This window comes from Lactuca sativa, chromosome 3, assembly GCF_002870075.4.
Source record: "Lactuca sativa cultivar Salinas chromosome 3, Lsat_Salinas_v11, whole genome shotgun sequence".
In the NCBI taxonomy this organism is placed as follows: domain Eukaryota; kingdom Viridiplantae; phylum Streptophyta; class Magnoliopsida; order Asterales; family Asteraceae; genus Lactuca; species Lactuca sativa.
The window spans coordinates 223999188-224005854 of record NC_056625.2 but is presented as its reverse complement, the minus strand read 5'-3'; the positions used below and the strand labels follow the sequence as shown (position 1 = coordinate 224005854).

General features: G+C 38.7%; 1 pseudogene; it reads left to right on the top strand.

Moving 5' to 3' along the window:
* Positions 1-434: 434 nt before the first annotated feature.
* Positions 435-5123, top strand: LOC128132905 (uncharacterized; annotated as a pseudogene).
* Positions 5124-6667: the final 1544 nt, after the last annotated feature.

The following is a 6667-nucleotide window of genomic DNA, read 5'->3' as shown; positions in this document are numbered from 1 at the left end:
AAAAAAAAGAAAGAAAGAAGAGGAGGAACAAGTAAAGCCTTTTTTTTTTCTATAAAGTCAATTTGAATTGCAAGTGTAGTCTTTTTTTTCAAAAAAAAAAAAATAATAACCCATTGTTTGCTTCATCATTAGCAAAGCCAAGTTTGTTTGGCTTTCTTTTCGTGTATTGAGGTAACTTTAATTTGGATACAATTTCTTTTGATTTGTTTGGTAAGTTTGAATTCCTCAAGGCCACAAGTTCAAATTTGATAATTGCTTCTTTAGTTTGTTTAGAACTTTAAGAGTTAAAAGGGAGTGGTAAAAGGCTATGTGGTGAGACTAAAAGAGGGTAAAAGCCATTCGAGGGATACACGAGGGTTGAGTGAACTATTTTTGAGAGAAACACGTGAGTGAGTGTTGGGAGGAAGTAAATTATTATTATTATTATTATTTTTAGTTTTTATTTTTTTGGCAGAAATATAAGATGGGTGATCAAAACCCCCCACCAAACCTTCAAGTTCAAGCTATGATGGATGAGATGCGACGTTTGATGACAAATGAATTTAACCAAGTGCATGAAAGAATGGACCGAATGGAGGCACAAGTACAAAGAACTCGATCTCGAGCATCATCACAGGTTCTAACGGGGAAAAGGAGGATGATGGTTGGGAACCTGAAAGGCGACCAAATAGAAGGAGGTCACGAAGAGATGACAATTTAAGTTGTATTAAAATGAAAGTTCCTTATTTCAATGGCAAATCAGACCCGGACGCGTACATTGAATGGGAGACAAAAATGGAGTTCATATTTGATTGTCATGAATATTCCAACCGTAAGAAGGTAAAACTAGCCGTAGTTGAGTTTTCTGATTATGCACTAACATGGTGGGATCAACTTCTAATCACTAGACGGAGAAATGGAGAAAGGCCTATTGAGACATGGGATGAAATGAAGAGTGTCATGCGAAGACGGTTTGTGCCAAGTCATTACTTTCGTGATCTCCACAATAAACTTCAAAGCTTAAAACAAGGCAGCAAGTGTGTTGATGATTACTTCAAAGAAATGGAGGTTATGATGGTTCGTGCCAATATTGAGGAGGATCCTGAGGCAACCATGGCTAGATTCTTAAATGGCTTAAATCTTGAAATTCGTGATCGCGTTGAGATGCAACATTATGTTGAAATTGAAGACATGGTCCATATGGCTGTTAAAATTGAAAAACAATTAAAAAGAGGTGGCGGGTCTCGAAATAACACTTGGAAGGCTAGTACTTCAAAAAAATCAGAAAATACACCTACTTCTTCTTCTAATTCCAAATCTAATCCTAAAACAACAAACTCTTCAAAAGGAAAAACTGATTCTTCTACTTTTAGGAATCGTGACATAAAGTGTTTCAAGTGTCAAGGAAGGGGGTCATATTGCAAGTCAATGTCCAAATAAGCTTACCATGGTGGTTAGAGAAAATGGCGAGATCGAAACGGATGAATCAGATTCTATAGTTTCACCGGAAGATTGTAGTGATGATGAAGAGGTGGCTGTTCAAGGTGATTTGTTAGTTGCAAGACGAGCTCTAAACATTCAATCCAAGGAGGGAGACGATGCCCAACGGGAGAATATATTTCATACTCGTTGCTATGTTCAAGGCAAGGTATGTAGTGTTATAATTGATGGTGGGAGTTGTACTAACGTTGCAAGTACTTCCATGGTTGAAAAGTTAGGTATACCCACGATGAAGCATCAAAAACCATACAAACTTCAATGGCTCAATGATAGTGGTGAGGTGCGAGTTACAAAACAGGTGATGGTTTCATTTCGGATTGGAATATATGAAGACGAGGTGTTGTGTGATGTTGTTCCTATGCAAGCCACTCACTTGCTGCTAGGTAGACCATGGCAATATGATAGACACGTAAGTCACGACGGTTTCACTAACAAATACACTTTTTTTACAAAACAAAACCGGTAACTCTTGTACCAATGTCACCAATTCAAGTTTACCAAGATCAAGTAAAACTTCAACAAGATGCGAAAAAAGAGAGCGAAGGAAAAAAGAGAGTGAGAAAAAAAAAGATGATGAACAAAAAAAAATGAGTGAGAAAACAGAAGAAAATGAACAAAAAAAAAAGAAAGTGAACAAAAAAAAGAGAGTGAAAAAAACAAAGAAAACATGAAAAAAGAGGGAAAGTAAAAAGGAAAATAAATATATTGCACTGGCAAAAAAAAGTGAGATAAAAGAAGCTTTTAAATCAGAAATGCATTTTGTGCTTCTTTTGTTCAAAGAAGCTCCAATAGCCACTAACACTTCGGCCGGAACTCTTCCGAGCGATGTTACCTCTCTCTTGCAGGAATTTGGAGACTTGTTTGCTGAGGATGTTCCAAATGGATTGCCACCAATTCGTGGGATTGAACACCAAATTGACTTTATGCCTGGGGCGTCTATTCCCAACAAACCAGCCTATAGAACAAGCCCTGAAGAAACCAAGGAGCTACAAAGGCAAGTTGAAGAGTTACTTGCAAAGGGATTGGTTCAAGAAAGTATGAGCCCTTGTGCCATTCCAGTCTTGTTGGTGCCAAAGAAGGATGGTTCTTGGAGAATGTGCGTAGATTGTCGTGCCATCAACAATATTACGGTAAAGTATCGTCATCCCATTCCCCGACTCGATGATATGATTGATGAGTTGTATGGAGCAAAACTTTTTTTCAAAATTGATTTAAAAAGCGGGTATCACCAAATTCGCATGAAAGAAGGTGATGAGTGGAAAACAGCTTTTAAAACAAAACATGGTTTATATGAATGGTTAGTAATGCCTTTTGGCCTAACTAATGCTCCTAGTACCTTCATGAGATTAATGAACCATGTTTTGCGTGAATATATTGGCAAATTTGTGGTTGTTTACTTCGATGATATTTTGATTTATTCAAAGTGTCCAAAAGATCACCTTGAGCATCTGACATGTGTTTTGAGTGTGCTTAGGAAAGAAAGGCTATATGCTAACTTGAAGAAGTGTACCTTTTGTACTGACCAAGTTGTTTTCCTTGGGTATGTGGTGAGCTCCCAAGGAGTGGTTGTTGATGAAGAAAAGGTAAAAGCCATCCAAGATTGGCCAACTCCAAAGACTATAAGTGAAGTTCGAAGTTTTCATGGCCTGGCAAGTTTTTATCGCCGGTTTGTAAAACATTTTAGCACTTTAGCATCACCACTTACAGAAATCATCAAAAAGAATGTTGGGTTTAAATGGGGCAAAGAACAAGAGCATGCTTTTCAACAACTCAAGTTTCACTTAACTCATGCTCCTTTGTTGTCTTTGCCTAATTTTGACAAAACATTTGAAATTGAATGTGATGCATCAGGAATTGGAATTGGTGCTGTTTTGATGCAAGAGGGTAAACCTTTGGCATATTTCAGTGAAAATTTAAGTGGGGCAACTTTAAATTACCCAACTTATGGCAAAGAGCTTTATTCTTTGGTCCGAGCATTGAAAACATGGCAACATTATCTGTGGGCTAAAGAATTTGTAATTCATTCAGATCATGAGTCCTTAAAGTTTCTAAAAGGACAACACAAATTAAACAAAAGACATGCTAGGTGGATGGAGTTCATTGAGACATTTCCTTATGTCATCCGATACAGGAAAGGTAAGGAAAATGTTATGGCTGATGCTTTGTCACGTAGACACTCTCTACTTTCTTCTCTAGATTTCAAAATTCTAGGATTTGAACAAATCAAGGAATTATACCACAATGATGTTGATTTTGGTCAGATTTACCAAGCTTGTGAACAATGCTCTTTTGAAAAGTTTTTCTTACATAATGGTTTTTTGTTCAAAGAATCAAGAGTTTGCATTCCTAAATCTTCCTTGCGTGAGCTTTTGGTTAGAGAAGCACATAGTGGAGGCCTTATGGGACATTTTGGGATCGCAAAAACATTATCTACTTTGCAGGAACATTTCTTTTGGCCAAAAATGAAGGTGGATGTTGGAAGAATTTGCAATAATTGTATTGTGTGCAAGCAAGCCAAATCCAAGGTTCAACATCATGGTTTATATACTCCACTTCCAATACCATGTGAACCATGGGTTGATATTTCAATGGACTTCGTGTTGGGTCTACCAAGATCCAAAAGTGGAAAGGACTCTATTTTTGTGATTGTTGATAGGTTTTCTAAAATGGCTCATTTTATTGCATGCAATAAAACTAATGATGCATCTCACATTGCTGATTTGTTTTTTAGAGAAATTGTCAGGTTGCATGGAATGCCAAAAACCATTATCTCAGATCGGGATTCTAAGTTTTTGAGTTATTTTTGGAAAACTTTGTGGGCAAAATTAGGGACAAAACTCTTGTTTTCAACAACTTGCCACCCACAAACGGATGGTCAAACAGAAGTGGTGAATAGGACCTTGTCCACCTTGTTGAGGGCTTTAATAAAGAAGAACATCAAAACTTGGGAGGACTGTTTGCCACATGTTGAGTTTGCATACAATCGTGCAACTCATTCTGCTACAAAAATGTCACCATTTGAAATTGTATACGGTTTTAATCCTTTGACTCCTTTGGATTTATCACCTTTGCCTTTTTCTGAGCAGGTTAACTTAGATGGAAACAAAAAGGCTGAATTTGTGAAACAGATACATGAGAAAGCAAGACTAAATATAGAAAGAAGAACGGAGCAATATTCAAAACAAGCGAATAAAGGGCGACGCAAGATGATTTTTGAACCGGGTGATTGGGTTTGGTTACATATGAGAAAAGAACGATTTCCAGCCCAACGACGTTCAAAATTGCTTCCAAGAGGGGATGGTCCTTTCCAAGTTTTAGAGCGTATCAATGACAATGCATACAAATTGGACCTGCCGGGTGAGTATAATGTTAGTGCAACTTTCAATGTAACTGATCTAGCTCCTTTTGATGTAGGTTCTGATTTGAGGACAAATCCTTTTCAAGAGGAGGGGAATGATGCAAACCCACAGCTGTCAACAAAGGATCCAAATCAAATGCCAGATGGACCAGTTACGAGGGCACGAGCTAAAACATTCAAAGAGGCTTTAAATGGATTGGTTAGAGAAGTTTGTACTCAAGAAAGTGTATGGAGACCCATTGGACCCTATCAAAGTTGGATTACCATAATTCAAGTCCAAGAGTGATTTACAAGATACAATAAGAGCCTTTATAAGCCCATTTCGTTTTTTTTTCTATATTTTTATGTAATTTTCGTTTTTATATATCCTAAATAAGTGTTGGGGAGATAAAAGGGTCTTAGGTTACATGAACCTTGTGATAAACCGTGTCTAGGTTCATAGTTTTAAACTTGGGGGTTAAATGCCTTAAATTAAAGACACTTCTTTAATTCATGGCTCTTTAGGTGCTCTTCCCACACTATAAAAACGTGGTATTTGTATCCATTTGAAATCAATCAAGTTTAGAATAAAAACAATGTGAGTTTTATACTCTTTGTCGTTCTTTTTGGAACTTTAGGAACTTATCAAGTTATGTAACTTGTGGCGTTCAAAACTTATCAATCAACTTGGTGGGTTGATTGTGGCGTTTCTATACCAAGGTTCTTGTCTCTTTATAGGCAATGGGTCGCGGTTTCCACCATCACATTACAACAACCAATAGAACGATCGGGCAAAGTGTGTTCAAACCTAGTTTTCGGGTGAGATCACATCACCAGCGAACCTTTAGAATTGGGATGTGACTTTGCTTCGTTCGCTTGACTTCTCGATCCATAATTTGCACAGGTTCTTCCACGAAGTTGAGACTCTCGTTGATTTTGATCTCGTCGAGTGGAATTACAAGAGTCTCGTTAGATAGGCACTTTTTCAGGTTCGATACGTGGATAGTAGGATGTATGTTACTAAGCTCGTGAGGTAGGTTGAGTTTGTAAGCTACGGGGCCTATTCTGGCGAGAATCTCGAAAGGCCCTATGTACCTTGGGTTCAACTTTCCTCGCTTTCCAAAACGTATCGTGCCCTTCCAGGGTGAGACTTTCAAAAGGACCCGGTCTCCCACCAGGAATTCCAAAGGTTTTCTTCGTTTCTCTGCGTAGCTTTTCTGTCGATCCCTAGCAGCTTTTAATCGTTCGCGAATCTGTACAATCTTCTCGGTCGTTTCTCGAATGATCTCTGGACCCGTGAGGGCGCTGTCAGGAACTCGTCCTTTGGCTAACTGAGTGTCACCCACCTCAGCCCAGCACAGAGGGGATCTGCACTTCCGGCCGTAGAGGGCTTCAAACGGAGTTGCCTTGATGCTCATATGATAACTATTGTTGTAGGAAGACTCCACAAGGGGTAAGTGTGTATCCCACGCTTTACCAAAGTCAATCACACAGGCTCGTAGCATATCCTCTAAGGTTTGGATCGTCCTTTCACTTTGTCCGTCAGTCTGCGGGTGATAGGCTGTACTCATGTCCAGCCTCGTCCCTAATGCTTTTTGCTGTGATTGCCAAAATCTCGAAGTAAACCTACTATTTCTATTAGAGATAATAGATACAGGGACACCATGTAGTCGGACTATCTCCTTAATGTATGTTCTGGTGAGTTTCTCCATCTTATCTGTTTCTTTGATAGGTAGGAAGTGTGCAGACTTGGTCAGTCTGTCGACGATGACCCATATGGTATCCAACCCACCCGTTGTCTTGGGTAGCTTAGTTATGAAATCCATAGCGATCCGCTCCCACTTCCATTCC